The following is a 24,924-nucleotide window of genomic DNA, read 5'->3' as shown; positions in this document are numbered from 1 at the left end:
CCAGGCTAGGGACCCCTGACTTAGGTTTTCTCAAAACCTGGTGAGACATTTGTCTAGTCACCATTTTTCATTTTAACTTTTTCTCCTCTCTCCTTTTCCCAAGCAACTAGGTCAGGGGTGGGGAACGTCAGGCCCGGGGGTCGTATAAGGCCCGCGAAAGCGTTTGGTCTGGCCCTTCATGGGTCCTGGCAGATCTCTAGCTCAGAAGGATCTAAGACTGGTGATCCGCCCCCTCCCGCAGACAGGAATAGCCTCTATTCAAGGCGGATGTGTTTGTTTTGCCGAGAAAAGGAACCTTTTTTCTGCCTTGAAGAAGAGTCATTAGCTATGGAGCTGCTAGAACTGCCCAAGAGTATAGCAGGCTAATTTTAAGTTGATAATTTTGTATGGCCCACGAATGATATTATAAATATCTAAATGGCCCTTGGCAGAAAAAAGGTTCCCCACCCCTGAACTAGGTGCACCTTGAAAACCTGTCTTGCATCCAGCATTTTCTAAACAAACCCATTCTGGGGTGCAGGCTTTGCCAATATAGTCTCAAACAACTCATTTTCTCTCCCTTTAATAAATATTAAATATCCATCCTGATGAAGAGTCCTAGGGAACTCAAAAGTTTGCATGCTATTCTGTGATATTCTGGTTGGTCCTCACAAAAGAGATGACACAGCTTTTATATATATACTTGCAAGCCAGCTCAATAGTTCAGGCTGAGTAGGGGGAAGACGGGTGGTTTTTGGCTCACACAAGAAGCTGAAGCAAGGCGGGAGATCGGAGCAAGGTTAAATTGTCTGTATTTGGTTGCGTCACAGGACAGGCATGAAGGAGAAATTAATGTGGGAATAAGAACTGATGTTCAGAAGAAGCAAAAAACAGGCAACTGAACCTATTCTGAACAATACTGCTTTAGCCTATAGATGGCAGAAGGCATGTCTGAATGCTCTCCTATACAACATATTCAAAACCAGTATATTAGGTAGCAGGCTACATTAAAATCCCACACGTGAATCGCTCCTCCATGATTAAAAAGAAACCTACTCCCTGCATGCAGAAAGTCAGAGCATGAGGACAAGGAGGAGCAAAATTCACCTGTGAGGTTTCCTCACCTCGGCTAATACAGCCCCAAAATGAGCTTCTTCCCCATGGCTTCTGCTGAATGCTTCCCTTGGCACTCAGCTGCTGCATCTTCTATAAAAGGAAAGGGCGAATGTGCTGCCAGATGTACCTGCAAGCCAGCTGCTGGAGGCTCTGAAAGCCAGCCAGACGAAATCGGCTTAACAAAGATCCGGTTCTTTTAACAAGGAAAAGAAAATTGCTGCAATTACTACAAATGAGCATCTTGCAACACCTTAAACACTAGCAAGATTTTATTCCGGAATTAGGATTTGTGAACTAAGGGCCCACTTCTTCAGATACATCTAGTCTAGGGGTCGGCAAACTCATTAGTCAAAAGAGCCAAATATCAACAGTACAACGATGGAGATTTCTTTTGAGAGCCAAATTTCTTAAACTTAAACTATATAGGTAGGTACACTGTTTATTAACTTAATAAACTTTAATTAAAGTTTTAAGTCTTAATTAAACTATGGGTACACTGAATAAAACTTGATATCATACTTAATATTGATCTTATTTATTGATAAACATTAAATTGTAAGTCTCTGCCATTTCCCCCTCCCCGTCTGGATTCCTCGTCTGGAGGCCTGGTCTACCGCCATAAAAGCCTATTGGTAGACCTGGCCTCTGGCTGAGTCCCATTGGGAGGCCAGGTCTACCCATTGGCTTTCTTGGCAGTAGACCTGGCCTCCGGAGGCCCATAGAAGCCAATTGGTAGACCTGGCCTCTGAAGGGGGACTTTTTCCCCTCCTCGGAGTCCAGGTCTACTGCCAAGAAAGCCAGTGGGTAGACATGGCCTCCCAATGGGACTCAGCCGGAGGCCAGGTCTACCAAAGGAAGCCCGCCCCGCCCAACAGCTGATAGGCGGGGGGCAGGAACCGCCGAGCCGCCCGCCCAGCAATCGCACGGGTAGAGGGGAGGGGAGGCTTTAGCCTCCCAACCATTGAGGGCAAGGGAAAGGGGGACCGGCCATTCTCCACGGTGGGGGGGGGGAGAGACAGCACGCCCGCTCGCCCGCTCTCTTTCTCTCTCAGGTGCACCGGCTCCGCAGCCCGGCTGCCGGCGAGAGCAGGCGCAAGAGCAGGAGCTCCGAACCAAGTTCGGAGAGCCGCACTCAACGGGCCAAAGAGCCGCATGCGGCCCGGGAGCCGTAGTTTGCAGACCCCTGATCTAGTCCACAGAGGCTTATGCTGGAATAAAACCACGTTCATTTTTAAAGAGCCACAAATCTGTTTATTTTTACTGCAGCGAAATAACACGGCTCTGCTGCTAGAACTACAATTACAGGAATGCCTTACTTCACTTTCGACAGGAAAGTCTACCTTCTCAAGAACTCATCGAGCCCTCAGAGAGAGGAAACCGCTTCTCCACTCCGTCTGCGGGCTTAAGCCACCGAAACCAAAGCAGAGCCGAATATTCTCCTGAACCCGAAGCTATCGAATGTGTCCCATTTGAGGGACGGGGTCTCTCACCATGGAGGGGACAATAAGCCCAAGCAGCAGTGCACAGACAAGCCCCTATCTGCTAGGGGAGATGGGTAAGTGAGGAGATAGCGACAGATACCGCCAAAGAGGAAGTTGGGCACAAGATAAGAGAGAAAGAAGAGCCCTCAGCCAGACACAAAGCGGAGATAGAAGGCCCACAAAGATGCCAAAATCATTGCAGTTCAGAAATCTCCTGCCCAGAGTGAGGTTTCTCTTCTCTCTGGAGACTCAGAAGCTTTTGTGCAAGATGCAACGAGAACTTTCCCCTCCCCTTGGTATAGCATTACACTAGAAAATCAGGGTCACCCAATGTTATTTATTGGCAACAGATTTAGGACAAACCAAGTAGTTCTTCACCCTTTGCAGACTCAAATTATGGAACTCCCTGCTGCAGGATGTAGTGAGGATTGCTGACCTTTTAAAGGGTGGCATTTAAAAAGGCATTGGGGAAATCTGTGGAATTGTTTAGCCAACAGAATTGCTCAACAGAACCTCCACATTCAGAGGCAGTGTATCTATAAATGCCAGGTGCTGGGGAGGGGGCAGTAGCTTTCACGCCCTACTTTGTGTGGTTTTTGCAGAATCACCAGGTTGGTTGCCGAGCGAAGCAGGATGCTAGACTTGATGGATCTTTGGTTTAAGCGTGCAGGGCTCTGATGCTGAGATTTAACTCTTGGTCCGTACTGAACAACACACCAAATAAATCATCCCATGCTCTTCCTCTCAAAACAGAGCCTGAACAGCTTCTGGCAATCGCCACTTGACCAGGACAAGCTCCCCAGATAACAGAAACCAAAATGGGCTTCATCCCCATGAAGTGCCTGAAACCTGCGGAGGACATTTCATGTCCCACAAACTCCCTTGCTTGCACCAAAAAGGTCTGCCCTCGGAAACTGGCTCAGACCTAATATGGATGACAGAAGAGCCAATATTAAGACCCTGGCATCAGATCAGCCCACCACAAAGCTGGCATGCTCCAGCGCAGGCTGGTTTCTGGCTCATTCTGTCTCTCTCTCTCTCTTCCCGTCCCTGCCCTAACTTTAAACTTGTCCAAGATAATTTCAATATCAGTCTGGTGTGAGCAGTTGATAATGTTCGGGCAACGCCCAGCCCCAAAGCCAAAGAAGCACCCTCTTGCTCATTAAGGAGTCCTTTTCTATCGCGCCAAGATAAACTCGGCCTGACCTTTCACGTGGGTCTCCATGGCAACCCGGGCGCCATCTATGCATTATCCCGTCCCGTGTACCCCTAGTGATTAAAAAGGCTAAGTATGGGGAGGGTGGGAGGCATCGCGGAGGGAAGGAAGATGCTGAAGGCTGATAAGGCTTCGCACACACACACCATGCTTAATTTAAAGGCAATGCAAAGATTCAGCCGAGCAGCTTTCTGGAGCCGGACCTCGGCCAAGCCAACCGTCACATTGGCACAAAGTGCCAACGGCCTGCGGGCGATCTTCATCTACACCACACTTAAACTGGTTTAGCAGTCATCCCTTTGGAAACTCAAGCTCTGCAAGTTCTGAGTAGCTCCTCAGCATCCTCACAACACTGAGGATTTGGGGGTGGGGGGTTGACTTTTTAAATGGAATAAAGCCAGTATAAGTACGCATTGTGGATACACCCACAGCTTGAACGAAGCACAGTCGTAGATTGGAGGTGCAGCCAGAAAAGCAGTTCTGCTGTCTGCCAAAGTGAACAATGAGGGAAATGCTGCAGTTTTTAACTCTGGCCCCATTCATGTGCATGCCCAACTGAAGAGAACCCCCCCCCCCCCCGGCCAAGAAGAAACTGCAAAGCCGACTTATTGCTCAAATGTTTGCCACAGAACAATTACGCCCTATGACCCCCTTTAGCCCGCAAGTCAAACTCAAAAGAAGGATAGAAAAGGTGAATTCTCCCTCTCCTCCGATGCCTGCTTCACTGATGGAGTGGGGAATTCTAATGTAAAGATGACCTCACATATAAAATTTGGGCATCCCCAAATCCCCAAGTATACCTTGTAATGTTCAAAAGGGACACATGCCCTTTAAAGAAGTTATTATTTACCCAAGTAATTTTTAAAAGTAAAATGCCACAATCTGTACTCACAGTCCTGCCTAATAACTGAAAGTTAACATGCATTTTGAGCTTGGGGGTTTGTACAGACGTTGTTAGAAGAATGCCTCCTCGGTTCCTAACTTACACTGAATCACATCTGCAAACCCTATCTGCGCCTGTTAAAAAAGGCACCTATGCAGCGTTACTCCACTCTAAGCCCATCGAAATCAATACCTTTAGACAGGAGTAACTCTACAAAGGACTGCACTGTTAGTCCCCCAAAGTGGGACAGAAATATCTCTTTGTCGCTGACACTAATTACAACCATTATTCTTGGCTCAACGTATCTGAGAGGAAAGATGACCGTGAGAAACCCAGGAAACTTTTGCAAAACATTCTGGAGGCACCCTGGACACAAGATGGCCGGTCCAGAGGTCAAAAGAGGAGCTGAACTTTCGGGCTGGCTTCAGCAAACCCCCCTTCCCTATCCTGTTCCCCCAAATCTCCAGGGAAAGGAAAGGAGAAGGGGCACAGAGAGGAGGAGGAGGAGGAGGAGAGCCACAGCCTGAGAAAAAACAGTCCTGCTTCTGCTATCAGGGAGATTGGTTTCAGACAGAGCTGCTCTCTCTGCCAAGTCCATATCCTATCTGAGGCGGGTGCAGTTACTTAACATTCATCACGGACTGAACTCTGTAACTTTATCAGTTCTCGAGTATGGCGCCATCTCAGGGGCCGGCCATTCTCAGCTCTCAGATAGGCCTGATAAACCACTGATAGATTACAAAAGATTGTTTCACTTCAGGGGACGCGATTACTAATACTAATAGTGCAAGAGAGAGAGAGAGAGAGAGAGAAAGCTCACATCATATCAAGCGAAGAAGGGAAGCGGTGGGGGGGGGGAGAGAAGGAAAGAAGAGAGGCGACGAATAATGAGAAAGAAAATACAAGGGCAATAGCAATGAAGTGACTTTACGTTTCAGATGGGGGCCGATAACGCACTGATAGATTTTAAGAGAGGAAAAGATTCTAATAGAGCTATCCCCCAGTCCTCAGACACATCAGATGGATAGAAAGAGATTGCTTCGTAAAAAGATGGAGGCGACTTTTAATGCAATGCTGGGCTTGTCATCTGATAGGGGTACAAGAAGGAGAAGTTTGGAATCGGGAGGCAAACGGAAGGCCTGGAAAAGAGAGATGCGTTCTTCCCTACCCCCACTGTAAAGTGAAATTAATTTTTTTTAAAAAGAGGAGCTATGGGACAAGATTGCTTTTCAAAGTGCTCGCAGGTACGAGGCAGTACTAGTAACAACATTTGCATTGCATTTCAGGAAATCCCAAGAGCTTTTTGCAGAGTACCACCAGAACCCACTTCCATTCAGAATGGATCTCTTCTCACAGTCCAGTTCTTATGCTGATTACACCAAATTAACCATAAAAATAATTAAATAATATCTATATAATGGGGAAGAAGAGGGTAGCGGTTATCCCACATCCCAAACAGACATCGCATTCTTTTAAAATGCAGCTCATCAGTAATTCAGCAATCTCTCATTGCAGAGGCCTTCTCTAGTACAACTGCTCCATATACCATGTAGAGATGAAATTACTCAAGGAAGGCCTGTAGTTGTGTGGACCCAGAAGGAAATACCTGTCACCTCCTCGGCCACCCACAGCTGGGAGCAAGCTGAATCTTGTAGCGCATCACCAGCGCCCATCTTGTTGTGCCAGAAAATGAGACCAGAGACCACAGCCTGCATGTAGCACATGCTTCCTTGGGCCACACGGCACAGCATTTTTTCTGTTGAGAACCCCACAAGTCAGGAATGGGGGTGGGGGGGTACACATATGACTCCACCACTGCTATTCACTTGCCTGAATGCCAATGAAAGTGCCTTTCATTTTTTTTAAATGTCTTCTAAAGCTGAATTTCTGCTCCATATTTATTGCTTGGTGGGGCTTTATTTTATACTGCTTGCTTGAAACAGCTTTATGATCTTTCCTGACGCATTGCAACGTGGTTGCTTTAGCTTTCTGCGCACCACTTTGGAAATCTTTATTACAAGTCAAAATAAAAAAAAATCTTTTATTTCAGGTTGCCAGCCCTGAATTCCAACATCAGTATCATACTCACGAGCCTGGATCACTTCCAGAAGGGAAGTCACGCTGGCTGGCATGATAGGGTTGCCAGGTCTCTCCTTGCCACTGGTGGGAGGTTTTTGGGGCGGAGTCTGAGGAGGACGGTTTGGGGAGGGGAGGGATTTCAATGCCAGAGAGTCCAATTGCCAAAGCGGCCATTTCCTCCAGGGGAACTTATCTCTATCGGCTGGAGATCAGTTGTAATAACTCCAGCCAGATTTCCTCTCCTTCACCACCTGGAGTTTGGCAACCCTATGGCATGGCCTCTACCTCCCAGAGCGAAGAGGGCGTTCATCACACCGGGACGGGGACGGGGGGGGGGGGGAGGGAGACAATCCACTCTGGAGGTAGGGTTGCCAATAGGGCTGTCGATTCGGTTCATCCTGAACCGAAAAACAGCCGAATTCCCCGATTTGGCGGTTTTTAGTTCGGATGGATCCGAACTCAAAAAAGGCGGGGAAACGGGGAGCCGAATTCAGCGAGTTCGGGGTGTTCGGTGAATAAATTTGGCAAATTCGGGTTTTGGCACAGCAACATAACTGTCAGTTAGTAAGCAGCATTCTCCCGTGGCCAATCGGTGGCCAAGCTGGGTCTTCTTCTGGCCAATCAGTCACGATTGAGTGCATGAGCCCAGCTGCTGCGCGGCCCAGGGAGAGAAAGAGAGAGAGTATCTGTTTGTGTGTGAGAGAGATCCCCCTTGGGGGAGGGGTGAGTGTGCACATTCGAGCCATTCCGTGGCTTCAGGGGGCGCATTTTTTGGGGTAGAGCCCCCAAAATTTCAGCATAGCTTCAGAGGACCCTTCTTGCAAGAATCCCCAAGTTTTGTAAAGATTGGGTCAGGAGGGGCTGAGATATGGGCCCCGAAAGTGGTCCCCCCTCCTTAATGTGCATCTCTGACAACGGGGGTTTGCAATTAGCACAGCTTGCCGCCCACGCCCAAAGCTCCCAGACCCGACAAACAGCTGAGCTGCGGGGAGCAAGGGCAGGGCAGGTACGAAGAAGGTGGAACAGAAGACATCCACAGTAAGACCCGTTTTGGGGCATTTCTCTATACTTTTCCCCCTGTATGTGTGTGGGGGGGGGAAATCAAATTCTGTGTGTGTATGGGGAGGGAGCAGTTTCTGGGAGGGGAAGCCAAAGGGGGCTTTCGCCCGTTCTGCCTGGGGTATGTGTGCCCCCTCCAGTCTCTCTCTCCCTGGTTTGGGGGGGGGGGCTTCAGTTGTGTATCCTCAGGTTTTCCCTCATTCATAAGATTGGTTAGGTCTATTTTGATGCTTGCTCAAAACTGGTTTTCAAATTGTGACTTAAAGAATGCATTTGCCTGGTCCCGAGTCCGATGCAAAAGGGGAAATTCCACCCCCTCCTGCTCCTTTAGCGTGCCTCTGTCCCTTTCCATGGTTTGCACACTCCCAGGCGTCACGTGTTGCTTTGCATAGTTGCAAACGTGTTGCTTTGCATGGTTTGCATGGTTGCAAACATGTTGGTTTGAATGGTTTGCAAACTTCCCTTTCAGGGCCCATATCTCAGCCCCCCCTTGACCCAATCTTTACAAAACTTGGGGGTTCTTGCAAGAAGGGTCCTCTGAAGCTACGCTGAAAGTTTCGGACCTCTACCCCCCCAGGAGCCGCGGAAAGGCACGATTGTGTTTTTAATGGCTTTATTCGGCCGAATTTTCCCCCGAACTCGGGATCTCATGCCGAATTCCATGGACCCGAAGTGGGGGAGTTCGGACTTCGGCATTTCCCGAATAAAAACGAGCCGAATTTTGCCGAATCCGAATTTTACTGAATTTTTTTTCAACAGCCCTAGTTGCCAATTGCCAGGTAGTAACAGGATATCTCCTGCTAATTCAACTGATCTCCAGCCGATAGAGATCAGATCACCTGGAGAAAAATGGCCGCTTTGGCAATTGAACTCTATGACATTGAAGTCCCTCCCCTCCCCAAACCCCGCCCCCAAAATCTCCCGCAGGTTGAGAAGAGGAACCTGTCAACCCTATCCGGAGGACATTCCTTATTTCTGTACTGTAGACATATATGCCAAGAGGACTTGCTGCATGGCTTTCATTTCCGGGAAATCCTGCGTCCATATTCCGCTGCTATTCTTTCTAGAGAGGATACATCGCCCTTTGCTCTTTACAGTGAATCAGGACACCCCGGGAAGACACACAGCAGGTCTGCCTCATCCACTCATCTCCTGCCCTAAGCTATGCAGAAAAATCTAGTACATAACTGTCAGAGGAAGGGGGAGTTATAATTATTTCACTGAATATTTCTCGGTTGGGGCACCAAAACATTTGGAACTCCCTCCCCAGGGAGATTCGTCTGTCTCCCTCTATCGGTGTCTTCCACCTGCCAGTGAAGACTTCTTTTGTTTTATTTGGCATACCCCCAATAAACAGTTTTTAGCCCTCCTCAAGTATTGTTTGTTATGTGTTTTTATTGAATTAGTTTATAACTTTAAATTGTTGTTTTTAATTTTTAAAATGTTTTGATGTTTTTATGTGTGCTGCCTTGGGGATCCTGATCGGGTGGGAAGGCAACACAAAATGTTTTAAATAAAAAATAAATAAATAACATCTAAGGGCCATTTCATCACATTATAAAAATGCAAACCCAATCTTGCTATTTAATACACACTCATACACCCCGGTTTGCTGTTATATCAGGGAGGTGAATACACACAGGTTTATTTCATAGAATCACAAGAGTTGGAAGGGAGCACATTTCATTCATAGATAACATTTTAAAATTATCTGCTCAACGCATCTTAGGTGCACACCTAAAAATGCTGAGGCTTGCCTGAGGAAGCACACTCAGAACACAGACTCACACAGGAATGAAGGGGTGCTCCTCTGAAGACAGGCAAGTCTTACTCCGTCACACTCTGATAATAAACCCTTCCCCAGACCCCATCCTCCCCAGGATCCATCCCCAAATCTCCAGGAATTTCCCAACTTGGATTTGCCAGCCCAAATACTATACTAAGCAGCACACTCAAGTAACTGGGCATGCAAGGTAGTAAAGTGACAAAACATGGCCTTGAAGGTCAGGGAGTCTTTCCTACACAGCACACCCTTAATTCTTTTCTTTCTTTTAATGTGAAAGGGAAAGGGTTCTTTGCTTTCCAAATTCCTGGACACAGACATCTCTGAAAATAATGACAGGCAGTAGGCAGACTGGCTTCCTGTTGTATGTTCAATGCAGATATATGCCACAACTATAGAAAGTAAAAATGAAGAAAGGTGCTTGGTTTTTTGAAAACGGGCATACACTGGGGGGGGGAGAACCTTATGAAACACCCTGCATGCCCCCTTTTCAAATTCCATTAACGTCAGCTGGGATTGCAGAGGAAAAAGTCATAGAGGATCAGTCCATTCTTACCAAACTATTGGGCAATATCTCTACTTGCTCAAAATAATAATTCCTTGTTATTTTGCAGGGTGGGGCTGGAACAGAAGAACCCTCCCCCCCATCATGTGAGTAAATCTTCCCGTTCCAGATCTTATTACATGACAACAGGATAAGAAGTCAGCTGTTTTTCTCTCCTGGGCAAGCATTATTATGGTTATTTTTTTTGTTTCCCAGGTTGTGTTTGGACTTCATTTGCAAAAAGGAAAAAAAAACCAACTTGCAATTTTAATTTAATGGTAACATTTTATCACCAGTTCCATGAATTATCAAGGCAGTGGGGTTTGTGTGTTTTCTGTTCTTGGCATTTTGGTGGAATGAGATAAAGAGTGAAAAACAACAGAGCGGCTCGAAGAGTGAAAAAGGGAGATAGATAACGTAGATATCAACTCCTACACAAAACAGCCCTGGACTTATCTGTGCTTTTTATCGCAGTTCTTGAAAAAGAAAAAAAAAGAGGAGAACAGCCCAACTGAAATGGGGCAGCACACTGAAAATGAACTTTATACAGCTTAGTCTTTAGTTGTAAAATTTAGAGGGAAGAAAATTTGAGATTTGCAAGAGATACTTTCAAAGGTCAGTCAACCTAGAACATTTAGGAACTAGAGTGTTTTTTCCCAAGCAAAAACAAACGAACAAACCCCTCCTTCAGGATCCATAAAAGGTACTTATTCATGGATTTAGGAGTCCACTCACTTTTTAAATGACCATTTACCCACAAAACACCAACACACCTGCCATAGAAACATGGTTACTCCTAGCAGAGAGATTTCTGGCTAGCGAATTTATCTAGTTGTGAATGAAGAGGAACACTCTCTTTACGAACACTAAACAGAGAAGAATAAAAAAAAGTTATCTTCCGCATCCAACAAGCACACCCACACACACCTCAACATGCCAAACGAACATTAAGGAGTCGATCAGGTAATTAAACTCGTTTTAATTGGAATTTCTATTGGATTTCAAGTGCTGTTAGTCAGAGAGCCAATTTGTGGCTGGAAATAGGATAAACTTATAAGTAAATAAAATAAAATAAAATTGAGGAGCTCCGTGGCGCAGAGTGGTAAGCTGCAGTACTGCAGTCCAAGCTCTGCTCACGACCTGAGTTCGATCCCAGCGGAAGTCAGTTTCAGGTAGCCAGCTCAAGGTTGACTCAGCCTTCCATCCTTCTGAGGTCGGTAAAATGAGTGCCCAGCTTGCTGGGGTGTAAAGGGAAGATGACTGGGGAAGGCACTGGCAAACCACCCCGCAAACAAAGTCTGCCTAGTAAATGTCGGGATGTAATGTCACCCCATGGGTCAGGAATGATCCGGTGCTTGCACAGGGGACCTTTACCTTTTTAAATAAAATATTCCTTCAGAAATAATTCCTGCTCATTTTGGTAGAAAATGCAAGAAGCTGTTTTTGGCACCCATCTTTTTGTTCACAAGACCAGGATGTTTAATAGAGCGGTAAAATTATTTCTAACCCTCCAAAGGGCTTTTAAAATGCCAACACCAACAGCTGTGTTAAAAGCCTTTGATAAAAAGTTCAGCAAATGATTTAATGTACATAAATATAACAAGTATTAAAACAAAGGATTGCAATAAATCTGTAGCTAGTCACAACACAACGAAAGAGTTTCTCTGCACATGCTAAAGAAGTCTCTCAACTTTACAATGATGGCGGGCTAGGGACTCGGCGTACAGAACAAGTTTCAAATGTTTATCCTGATTAACTCAAACCAAAATCAAAACGTTTCTAACAAATAGGCACTGAAAATGGGGAGAATAAGAATCCACCCCACACTAAGCCCTGGACCACACATAACTGGGGACGCCAAATTACCCCTGGATCAATGAGATGCAGGGATAAACTCCTTCCCAGTTTCAAGAAACCCAGTTATTACCTTGCCCTGGCCTGGATGGCCCAGGCTAGCCCAGTCTCATCAGATCTCGGAAGCTAAGTAGGGTCAGTCTTGGTTAGTATTTGAATGGGAGACCATAAAGGAAGTCCAGGGTTGCTATGCAGAGGCAGGAAATGGTAACCCCCCCTTTGAATATCTTTTGGCTTGACGGCCCTTTCCACACACCCCACACCCCAGTTATTACCTTGTGAAGATGAAGCCAAGGTTAGCCTCCAAGCCAACCTGAAAGGCACAAGTTGCCCGTGTCCCCCCTTCTTAGTTCTGGGGACCTCTACCACAGAAGAAGAGAACTTCATAAGCTCTTATGGAAAGATCCTAAATTTCACCCAGTTAGAGACGATGCTCACTCTGTGACTCTGCAGTCAGGACTTCCGAATGCAATGCACGCGACACATGTCCTTGCTGGCGACAATTTCTAGGCACACCCCACCACTCAAGGCCACTCCACACAATATGGGATATAAAACGACGCACAAATACTCACACCTTTACCCCACAGCTCTCAAAGAAGCTTAAAAATAATGTATTATAAGGACACTGGCACATGGCAGGAAGTCAAAAGAACTCAGTGGCTCCCAAGCGTCTGTCTCCATCTTTCAGGTTATTGTCATGACTTCTTTATGTTTGTACAGGGCAGAGTAGACTTTAGGCACTTTAAAGGGAATTAATGATCCCACAGGGGCCAACCGCAATGCATTGTAAAGAAGGCCTACCTGCAATGAATGTTGCGGTCTGTTCCCTCTCGGTTCTTGACAAGAACTCCCAAAGCCTGGGAGAGTAAAAGAGTTCATGTGCATCCGGGCTTATGAGAAGAGAATCTTAGTAACAAGACTTCACATGGGCACAGGGGAGCGTGGATCACAAGCAACACACTGATCTTATGAAGGAGGCAAGAGTGGGCCTGCTGGAACAAGCCAATGATCCATCTATTGAAGAATCTTGTTTCCCCGCCATGTCCGAACAGATGCATCACAAAGCTCATACCATTTACAAGAAACCTTAGTATTTTCACAGCAATTTAGTTTTTTTTAATGCACAAATGTTTCCTGGTTGTAACCCTTCAGCAGCTTCTGCAAGATAGGTATTTTCTGCACACATTACAAGGTAGGTAGGGTTACCAATCTCCAGGCGGGGCCTGGCAATCTCCCAGAATTACAATAGATCTCCAGACTACAAAGGTCAGTTCCCCTGGAGAAAATGGCTGCTTTGGAGGGCGGACTCCATGGGATTATACCCCTCAGAGGTCCCTCCTCTCCCCACAAACCTTGCCCTCCACAGGCTCCAGCGCCCAAATCTCCAGAATCTCCAGATCATAAGAACATAAGAAAGACCATGCTGGATCAGACCAAGGTCCATCAAGTCCAGCAGTCTGTTCACACAATGGCCAACCAGGTGCCTCTAGGAAGCCCACAAGCAAGACGACTGCAGCAGCACCGTCCTGCCTGTGTTCCAGATCACCTAGTGTAGTAGGCATGCTCCTCTGATCTTGGAGAGAATAGGTATGCATCAAGACTAGTATCTATTTTATCTAGATCCAGGGTTGGCAACCCTATAAGGTGGGAAGGGCAAGGCTGAGAGAATGCAGCTGGACCTGGCACAAAGACCACCCACTGATATTGGTGCAAGAGAGAAATTCGAACTCAGGACCTCTCATCTCAAGCAGCTCGGCCACTATGCTACACCAGCCCTTTTCATCCGAACAGAAATGCTGGGAGGTGGGGGGAGTGTTACCCTGTGAGGTACCTTTATTAGAAGCTACCGAAGCAAAACCCTGTCTGTGGCGGGACATTTGCCAAAGGAGTTAAGGCACCGGACCAGAAAAAAGTCATTTTCTTCCTTTGAACGTGTTGAGTTTTAATGGCTTCCTCCCGCCTAGAGGCCAGGAGAGCCAACTGAATGTGCACGAGACACACAGGCTGTGATTTGACACCACGGCAGATCCGAGCTGCCCCTGACCTACAACGCCCTCGTCTCCCAGCCATGCAGACAAACCTGGACTGTCGAGGTTTACTCCTCTCTCAGCAAAAGAGACCGGCCGGGGTCAGCTCAAGAGGGAGACTTCACAGCCTCTCTGCAACTCCAATAGTGCTGGAAACAACACACACACACAAGCATGCAAGTCTTTTAATTGTCTGGCTACGTCCTATTCTTTGAACGCCATAGCCGAGACACAGGGCAGAGCCCAGGAGGCAGGAGGGAGGGAAAAATGGACTCAAGGCTGTTTCCCCCCCTGCTTCCCCCTCCCTCTGCCCTCGCACTCCCGTCCCTACCTTCTTTTTGAAAAACATAATTTATCTGTGTATTATCAAGAAATCCAGACACTTTAATCAGTGAGCTATGAAGTCAGTATTTCCATTCTTATCTAGTGGAGGAGTGGAAATGGAGAGCAGATAGGCAGCTCCGAGCCGGTCCGTGGTGGGGAATGTTAATGGGAGAAGCGGCTGAGCGATTGGCTACCGAGCTCTGGCTATCTCCACCATTATCAAGCCCTTATCAATTCAACCATCAGTGGCGCAGTAATGGGGCCAGTTCAACTTTCCGCATTATCATATCCGCTGAAACCTGCAACGAGAGGCCTCAGCTGGGAGACAGAGGAGTGAGCGAGCAACTGAACTCCACGCTTAAAAAAAAAAAACCACAGGAGAAGAGGAGGAAGAGGAGGGGGGTTGGTATACCGGAGGGGTGTAGGATGAGCCAGAATGCCAGATGAATCAATCCAGATCCAAAAGGACAGAAAGAAGAGATGGGGGGTTAGTTCCCTCTTTTCACTCTTCTCAGAAGGGTGAGTAACCCAGAGCCCTCTTTGCAGAGTCTGCTGAGGCCTGCAATGGGTCAAGATCATAGCATCATGGAGTTGAAAGGGGCCATACAGGCCATCTAGTCCAACCCCTTGCTCAATCCAGGATCAGCCTAGAGCATCCCTGACAAGTGCTTGTCCAGCCTCTGCTTAAAGACTGCCAGTAAGGGGAAGCTCAACACCTCCCTTGGTAGCCCATTCCACTATTGGACAACTCTTACTGTAAAAAATTTCCCCCTAATATCCAGCCAGTACCTTTCCATCCGCAATTTAAACCCATTATTGTGAGTCCTATCCTACTGCCTACAGGAACAGCTCCCTGCCCTCCTCTAAGTGACAGCCCTTCAAATACTTAAAGAGAGTGATCGTGTCCCCCCTCAACAAGAGAGTGATCGTGTCCCCCCTCAACCTCTTCTCCAGACTAAACATTCCCAACTCTCTCAGCCTTTCCTCGCAGGGCTTGGTCTCCAGGCCCCTGGTCATCCTCGTCGCTCTCCTCTGCACCCTCTCCATTCTGTCCACATCCTTTTTGAAGTGAGGCCTCCAGAACTGCACACAATACTCCAGGTGCGGCCTGACCCATGCAGTGTACAGCACAACTATGACATCTTGCAGTTTGGATGTTATGCCTCTGTTGATGCACCCCAAGATCACATTCGCTTTCTTTGTCATTGCATCCATAATGGCTTGTACTGCACAGGATCTGAAGGAATGGCAAGAAGGGACACTAACAAGAGTTTCAGAGAGCAGCCATGTAGGTCTGGTGTGGAAGAGCTAGATTCAAGCCCAGGAGCACCCTAGAGACCAACCAGATTTTCAGGGCATCAGCTTTCAAGGAGTTTTGACTCTTGAAAGCTCATACCTCCAAACCGCTGCTGGACTTGAATCTTAGCTGCAGTACCAGCACAGGCATGGCTGGCATGTAAACAGAATCACCATAGGGGCCCAAGCTCAGTGGTAGAGCACTTGCTTGGCATGCAGAAGGTCCCAGGTTCAATCCCCAGCATCTCCAGTTAAAGGGACTAGGCAAGTAAAAAAAAGGTAAAGGTCCCCTGTGCAAGCACCGGGTCATTCCTGACCCATGGAGTGATGTCACATCCTGACGTTTAAAGGCAGGCTTTGTTTACAGAGTGGTTTGCCAGTGCCTTCCCCCAGTCATCTTCCCTTTACCCCTAGCAAGCCGGGTGCTCATTTTACAGACCTCAGAAGGATGGAAGGCTGAGTCAACCTTGAGCCGGCTACCTGAAACTAACTTCCGTTGGGATCGAACTCAGGTTGTGAGCAGAGCTTGGACTGCAGTACTGCAGCTTGCCACTCTGCGCCACGAGGCTCCTAGGCAAGTAGGTGATGGGAAAGACCTCTGCCTGAGACCCTGGAGAACTGCTGCTGGTCTGAGTAGACAATACTGACTTTGATGGACCAAAGGTCTGATTAAGTAGAAGGCAGCTTCATGTGTTCATGTGTGTGTGTGTGTGTGTGTTCAACAAACCACACAGCACTCTGTTGTTTTCCCCAACCTGCATGGACAAGCATTTTACACAACAGGCAGGTAATGCCAAACTACCTCCGAACATCTCTTGCCTTGAAAACCCATAAGTCAGCTGTGATTTGACAGCACTTCATACACACATACAAACACACATGTAATTCTGAGTCTGACTTCCTAGAAAGGCCTTGCAAGGATTCCTATGCTCAGTCAATGAGCAGATTAAGAACATAAGAAAAACCATGCTGTATCAGACCAAGGCCCATCAAGTCCAGCAGTCTGTTCACACAGTGGCCAACCAGATGCCTCGAGGAAGCCCACAAACAAGACAACTGCAGCAGCACCATCCTGCCTGCGTTCCACAGCACCTAATATAATAGGCATGCTCCTCTGATCCTGGAGAGAATAGGTATGCATCATGACTAGTAGCCATTTTAACTAGTAGCCAAGAATACCCCTCTCCTTCATGAACATGTCCACTCCCCTCTTCAAGCCTTCCAAGTTGGCAGCCTTCACCACATCCTGGGGCGGGGAGTTCCACAATTTAATTATGCGTTGTGTGAAGAAATACTTCCTTTTATCTGTTTTGAATCTCTCACCCTCCAGCTTCAGCAGATGACCCTGTGTTTTCGTATTATGAGAGAGGGAGAAAAGCTCCTCCCTGTCTGCTCTCTCCAAACCATGCTTCACGTTGGCTCTTCCAGTTTCTCGGGCGGACCCCCACGCACGGGTGTTTGCATTTCAGCAAGAGGATGATTCCACTGCACAGACCTTAGCCTATTTTTAGGCCACCTTTCCACTCAAAGGTCCATAAGGCAGTTCACAAGTCGACACATTCAATCACACTATAAAAATCAATACAGGACAGCAGGAAAGCATCTAAAAAGCACAAGGGAATAATCAATATCCCCAAAGTCAATCTGATCTGAAGGCCTTTCAGAAAAGGAAGGCCTGGAAGGCCTGCAGGGAGGGTGCCAAGTTCCCTCAAGTGGGAGGGAGTTCCAACATCTCAAGACAGGGCCTGAGACCTGGCTACCAGGTAGTAGGTGATGTGAAACACCTCTACCTAAGATCCTGGACAGTGGCTACCAGTCGGAGTTGACCTCGATGGACCAAGGGGTCTGATTCAGTAAAAGGCAGCTTCATGATCCACAGAGCCATTCTTGAGGCACCTTAATTGCCCCCATTGCTCCCCCCCATCCCCCCTGTTCCCTAGACCTACAACCTATGGGGCAGACCTGCTCCCCTCCCCCAATTAGTTACCTGTTAGATGGGGCCATACCTTCAGTGGGGAGGGGCTGTGGCTCAGTGGTAGAGCATCTGCTTGACATGCAGAAGGTCCCAGGTTCAATCCCCGGCATCTCCAGTTAAAGGGACTAGGAATGTAGGTCACGTGAAAGACCTCTGCCTGAGACCCTGGGGAGCTGCTGCCGGTCTGAGTAGACAATACTGACTTTGATGGACCAAGAGGGGTCTGATTCAGTAGAAGGCAGCTTCATGTGTTCCCATGTGTTTAAGTACTGCATCGTACCCCACCCAGCACTAAAATATCACACCATTTCCCAGGCTCCCTTTCAGCCAGATCAGGCCTTGGGATGGCTCAGAATATTTCACCTGTTTTAATTATGGCTGTTAACGAATCTTCTGGGACAGGGCAAGGAGCTCCAAAGCGCTACAAGAACCCCACAACCACTCAATGTCCTCAGATGACTCCTGCTGTCTCTGTAGCCCCCCGCAGGGTTCCCAAATGCAAGCTTAAAATTGCCACCTGCAGCCTTTTTCTAAACAGGAAAGGAATGGTTGATACCACTGCCGGGGAGCTCTTTTGCCTTCGACAAGCAGTTCCTGTAGAGGGAGTGGCAAAGCGGCTGATGCCAATCAATGGATTAAGTTAACGATCACAAGGAAAGCTAATATTAGAAGTACATGTGGCACGTTCCCTACCCTCTCTGTTGGAAGGAGCGTATTTACTTTGTCTGCTGCAAAGAGTACTGCAGTCAGGAATATTGATGCTGATTTAAACACGCACGGACCTCTAAACTTGGGCTGACAGGAAGTGTTCCCATCTGGCACTTTGCAGAGAGCCGGAGCGTTAGAACTGGACCGGAGGAGGGAGGGAGGCAGAAGAACGCAAAGAATAGCAGAACACCCACCACCAAGAAGAGGAGGTGGCATTTATATGCCAACTTTCTCTACCAGGAAGAATCCAACCGGCTTACAATCACCTTCTCTTTCCCTCCCCACAACAGACACCCTGTGAGGTAGGTGGGGCTGAGAGAGCTGTAACTAGCCCAAGGTCACCCAGCTGGCTTCATGTGTAGGAGTGGGAGAACCAACCCGGTTCACCAAATTAGCATCCGCCACTCATGTGGAGGAGTGGGGAACCAAACCCTGTTCTCCAGATCAGAGTCCACCGCTCCAAACCACCACTCTTGACCTCAATACCACGCTGGCTGAACCAGAAAGGCTGACCATGCTCAGGACCCTCTGCGGCCCCGGTGGCGACTCCACGCACCCGCCTCTTGGGTTAGGAAGGGAGTAAGAGGCCGCCAGATTGGCTGAGCCAAACATCAGCTGCCTTGCCCTTAGTGCCCAGCAGATCTCAGTGGCTATTCTCCAAGGCAGAGGTCTCCATCCTTTCTCAGCCAGGAACATCAAGTCACGTGTCAGGTTTTATGACTGGGGACCCTGAAACCATGGCAACTATTTATTTTCCCGTGTTGTTTTCCCATGTTATTAGATTCCCCCTGATGGAGCTGCATGCGAAATGCATAGGGGTTGCCAAAAGCGTGGGCCGGCTGACGTACTATCCTTCCAGGTGCCCAGGGCATCCACCCTCCTGAAAGGTGTGACTCCCACATCTAGCATTTGCCTATTATCCTCTCAAGTGCTGGTTGCTAAACAGTAGAAGCTTAGCCCCAACCTCTTGAAATAGTTCACACACTGAACTGAAAGTGTGAGGTCATCAGTACGAGCACGCTCGTCATCACGTGAGGACTTCTACATCAAGCAACGACTGCTGAGTTTGACCGCTACAGACAGAACATCTGTGCCCACTCACAGGCAGCGAGTATGTTCACACGTTCAGCTGCCAATCAAGCGAAGCTCGCACACGCATGTGTGAAAGACGCCTAGCTTTCAGACACAGAAGAGGGAACCCCAGCCAACGACAAGGACTGGTGAATTCTGAAATTATGAAAGTAAGAGATTAGTAAATGAGAAAGAAGACATTTCCTTTCTCTGCTGGCAAAGAGTGAGATGTCACCAAAGTATGTTGATGGGAGAGGAGCAGAGATAACAAATATTTTTGAGGAGAAAAAGGCAGTGGAAGGCCCTTATCTGGAATGACTCAGAGCTGCTCACTCCTTAACCCTATTCCAGCCCAAGGTCAACAGCTACATTCCTGTCAGTGCTTCATCCTTTACACACACACAGCTCTGCAGAACAATGTAGAGTCTTTCTTCAGCTAAAGCAAGGAGAAGACAGAACCTCCCTTTCACAAACCGGATGCAAGACCAGACGTCCCAAGTTGAGGGAGTTGTTCTATGCAGGCTGAACTCTCTAGTTCCCCCAAAAGAAAAAGATCTGCGAAGCAGGGGCAGATTAGGATTCCCAAAAAAAGTATGCACACACTCACTCACCTGGTGAGATTAAGACAAGGGCAAAAGGGGGGTCCCCCCAAAAAAACTACGTGCACACTCACCCGGTGAAGGACACCAAGCTGGAGGCCCTAATAAGAGCCCCCCCCCCCAAGTCAAGAAAAGTGCAGGCCAAACCTCCTAGGGTACATGTATGTGTGTAAACACCCAACAAGAGATGAATTGACTCAATAAAGGAAGCCACAGCCCTCAATGTGCAAGACCTGAGCAAGGCTGTCAAAGATAGGACATTTTGGAGGACTTTGATTCATAGGGTCGCCATGAGTCGGAAGCGACTTGCCGGCACTTAACACACACAAAGTGCTGTTAAGTTGCAGCCAACTATGGCAACCTCATAGGGTTTTCAAGGTAAAGAACATGAAGGTGGCTAGCCATTGCCTGCCTCTTCATAGCAACCCTGGACTTCCTTGGTGGTCTCCCTTCCAAGAACTAACCAGGCCTGACTCTGCTTAGCTTCCAAGAGTTGACGAGATCAGGCTCCAAAGGTAAATACAGGAAGAAAAAGAGAGGCCAATTTACCTTGGCAAGCCTGACTGTCGTCCAAGGCTGCAGAGAAGAAGGCGGCATCGGTGCCTAACTGATCACATGCACCTTTGAAGGTGTATCTTAGAGACTGCAAAGGAGAAATCCTGAAAAAAAATAAAGACACAGAGAGATACCTACTAGTTGCCCGCTGTGGCATTCCCTATGAGACACCAAGCGCATGTTTTCTTCGGGGCCATTCCAGACACATGCACAGAGAGAAGATTGTACTCCCCACACCCCCTGCACATTATTCTTCAGCCCCCTGTAAGGAAGTCTACCTCTAGAGGAAAAAAAGGTCTGAGAGAGACCAGGGCCAGCACTCAATGAGGTCTCTTTGCAGAACCCATTCCTCAGTGCCTGAGTTCAGGCATGCAACACCTGAAGTCATATGAACGTATCTGAGTGTGTACAAAAGGCTTCCCCCTCACCCCGATAACCCCAAACAGCCTCCTTATATCTGCAATTAGGAAGAAGAGTCTTCTTTGCATGGGGGCAGCAATCTCAAACAAGCCTGTACTCAGGTATTTCCTGCTACAGCAATGAACTCGGGGGACAGGGGGGACGGGACACCGTCATTTCCTGATGATTTTCACTGAATACTTTTTTTAACCCACCATCCTCAAAAGAATTATCCTACTATCAATATACCAACTACCCCCAAGAAGAAATTAACGACTCCTGGCAAATTCCAATAATCCAAGATGCAAATTAACAACTAAGAACAAACTTTTTGTGAATATTGGTCTGCAGAGTTCTAAACTTTGCATGCTATTAACCACCCAGTACAATTCAGAATAATTCATGTTATACCCATTTTGGAACAGTTTTCTGCCACCTTCATTCCCCCCTACCCACACACAGACCAGCTTCAGCCTTTGGGACAGCCCCCCCGCCCCAGGTTCCATCACTGAGATTGTCTCCCATGCTTGGCTCCCATTCCCTGTTTTTATATTCTTCAAGGACCTCCCAGGCTGGAAAGAGTTAACATCATCCATACAGACAGGATTTAAGATTAGACGGAATTAATGTCAGAAGTCACACATACATATAGGTAGCAAGATCAGATGCTGCTCAGATGGAACTTCTTAACACCTCTGCTGATAATGTTCCTTGAATGGGGTTTCGGGCCTGAGTGATCAGAACCTCCGTTGGAGGAGCTGCCGCCATCCGCTGGAACAGGCTGCCGTTCGGCTCAGTTCGGCTGCAACCTGAACTCTGCGGGGCACTCTGAACTATCTGGAACTCGGCATAATCCTAAAATTAACTCCCAGAGATTAGAGCTGCAATCGGTTCCCATTACAAAATCTGCAGGTTAATCCACAATGCAAATTTCCCCGCCGGCATTCATTTGAGAATCTGGAGGCTGGTGTGGCGTCTCCTTCGCGAACTCATGAATGCTGCTGGCTGCTGGAAACCCAAGCCAGCCCAAATTAGTCACACACACACGAGAATGGGAAAGCGCAAGTTCCACGGCTGTCATGGACTAATCTTCTTTTTAAAATGTGTGTGCTGCCTTTCTGTGCGAGGCAGCGCACAAGAACAACAGAATGATGACAACCATAAAAATGAAAATGGAAACACAACTGAATGATGGGGCCTGGAGCACAAAGTAAGGCAGTTGAAAATCAAAGGCACAGAAAGAAGCACACAAAAAGGGAAGAGAGCAGAAAAAATCCATGGCTAATCATACAAATTGCCAACTGCCACGTGGGGCTTATCGTATTTTGGTCACATTATGAGAAGACAAGAGTCACTGGAAAAGACAGCCATGTACGGAAAAGTTGAGGGCAGCAGGAAAAGAGGAAGACCCAACAAGAGATAGATTGACTGTATACAGGAAGCTAGGGCCCTCAATTTGCAAGATCTGAGCAAGGCTGTTAATGACAGGACATTTTGGAGGGCTTTGATTCATAGGGTCGCCATGAGTCGGAAGCGACTTGACACACACATGTGGGACTTGGAGTTCTCCAGGAATTACACCTGATCTCCAGACTACAGAGGTCATTTGCCCTGGAGGAAATGACAGCTTTAGAGTGCAGATTCTGATCTGGCATCATACCTTGGCTGAGTTCCATCCCCTCCCAAAATTCCACTCTGCCCAAAGCTGAGGAGGCAATCCTAACTATGACAGATTTACGAGGAATTCTGCCAACAAGGCACAACCACAAAAAAGTCCTTTTCCTGGAAAGGTTTTTGGAAGGGGGTCCGCCAATCAGAGCCCCAGCTGCTGGAAAGCCATTTAGGGCCTCGACTGTCAGCACTTTAGTTGTTCCTGGAAAACAGACAATGAGCCAATGAAAAAACCTTTGAGCATCAGAGAAATGTGCCCAGGGCTCTGAGCTATGGAGACTGACTGTGCATCCATAAATGTTGTGGGATCTAACAGCATATCCCAATCATGGCCCTCCTCTTCCTGCACACAGCCTTCGCTCGGGGTTGCAAAAGCCAGGCGAAAAGACACAGCTTTCAGGAATTTAAATTTGCGTTGCAAGCCGTTTCTGGCCAAGATCCACAAGAAACTTCTGGAGATTCAGTTCCCAGTAGATGTTCAAATGTGCTTCCCTTTACCAGTTCACTGGCAATTAAACTTTTTAAAGGACCATTCTTAAACCCAACAGACCCAAACTAGCTAAGACCTTTAGGAAAGCAAAATTAAGCATCCTGCCATGCATTGCTTGTTACTGCAGACTTGGTTTCCCAAATTAATCTATGCAATCTTAGATGTTTATACAACTGGAAGGATTCCGTGTAGGTCTTGTGCATTTGCCTCCAGATATTCTGGCTGCCTCATATGATGCAACAAAGATACCCACCTGTTGCTGTCTCTTATCATCAGACTGCCGAGAGAATAAAACTCTCAACACCCTAAACTTCTCCAGAAAACCCGCGATAGTCATCAAAATGCTATCTCTGCACAATCAAAACTTCTCCCTCATCAGCCTTTCTCAAGCCCTCTCATCTCATCTGGACAGGTTGCAATTTGCCCCGTGGCACTCTTTGACTCACTAGGTGGCCAGTGACTCAGAGGAGGGGAGGGGGAGAGTTTGCTCACCCAGTGGCGTGAGCAAGCTTTGAATATCTGGGGCAACCGGATTTTGTATTGCAACTTGCAAGCGTACAAGCACAGACACCAGAACGGGATGCAAAACTCCTCATCTTAACTATGGGCGCATTTGAATTTCAGACAAGCTTCTAGCCCCTATGAGTCTCTAGGTAAATTGAAAACGTGCTGCCAATACCCAGTAAAAAGCTCACTATTCAGATGAGGAGGCATCAACATTTTCCTGTTGGTCAGGATGAGAGATTTTCACGGCACTGAAATCCGGCTCCCTGATGCCCAACTAATTTTGACGTTTAATAAACGTGTCGCTGTTAGATTAAAAAGACCTGGACTGAAATCTTCACCTTGCCCACAAAGCTCTCAGGGTGACAGTGAGGATAAAATGGGGGGGGGGGGAGAAGTTGTATACAGTCCTGAGCTCCTTGGATGAAAACTACAACTATTATTTAGGTTATTTATAGTCCGCCTTTCTTGCTGAGGCTCACGGCGAACTACATGGTGTAATTCATCAACAGCATGGGGCATCCAATGAATAGCACAATCGGGTTTGGACTACAGAAGCCTGAAAACAGACAGACGTCTCAAATGGAGTTGAAACAAAGCATGAGCTTTTAAACATGACACGCTAAGCGGTGAAGAAATTACCTAGTCTAGAGCAGACTTACAGCGATAGGCAGCAATACACTAGCAGAGGCCACGGTCTCAATCCCTTGACCAATGCAACTTTCTGACCATTTCATTACAGTACAGTCCTATTTACCTGTGCAAAAAGCCATCTTGAACAGGAATTATTAGGAGCAAGTCAAACAAGCATAAGAGCCGTTTGCATCAATGTATGCTGCTCGTGGTGAAATTGCCAAATTTGGCTACAGTGACTTGCAGAAAACTAGCTTTGCTGGACGTAAAGGCAAGACACACATCAGGTGCCTGTGTTTACACATCCAGTTACCCCTGCCCTCCAGACTTTGGCAAACTGCCCTCCTATCAGGATACCTGGGTACCTCCAATTTGTGCTAATGCAAGATGAGGGAGGAATAATCCACAGAGGCGTGCCAAAAACCCCAAACCAAACAAAGGGAACAGTCCTAAAGGGCGTAGAAAGGGACCTGCTTTTGCATAATGGCAAGCAATTCAGGAGGAAGTCAGGATACTGCACTCTATACCTTTTAAAGAAAACCTGCACACAAGCTGAAAGATGAAAACGCAGGTATCTTTCTTCTCCTTCCCAGCAGCCCTGGAAACATCGGTGGATCAGCATGGCTGTGGATCACCAAGGGGCCTCCAAGAGAGCTCCCGAATCACCGCTGCAGA

The 24,924-nt window shown here is 47.4% G+C and overlaps 1 protein-coding gene and 1 non-coding gene across 2 annotated transcripts in view; one reads left to right on the top strand and one right to left on the bottom strand.

Annotated features, from left to right (window-relative positions):
- ZFPM1 (zinc finger protein, FOG family member 1) overlaps positions 1–24,924 on the bottom strand; it is a 103,831-nt gene that overhangs the window by 65,088 nt on the left and 13,819 nt on the right. The gene's annotated exons all lie outside the window — the stretch shown is intronic.
- Positions 17,663–17,734, top strand: TRNAV-GAC (transfer RNA valine (anticodon GAC)). The gene has a single exon. It is a non-coding gene; the product is annotated as a tRNA-Val (tRNA).

Source organism: Euleptes europaea, chromosome 17, assembly GCF_029931775.1.
Source record: "Euleptes europaea isolate rEulEur1 chromosome 17, rEulEur1.hap1, whole genome shotgun sequence".
Classification (NCBI taxonomy): domain Eukaryota; kingdom Metazoa; phylum Chordata; class Lepidosauria; order Squamata; family Sphaerodactylidae; genus Euleptes; species Euleptes europaea.
This window is presented reverse-complemented; position numbering and strand designations above follow the sequence as displayed.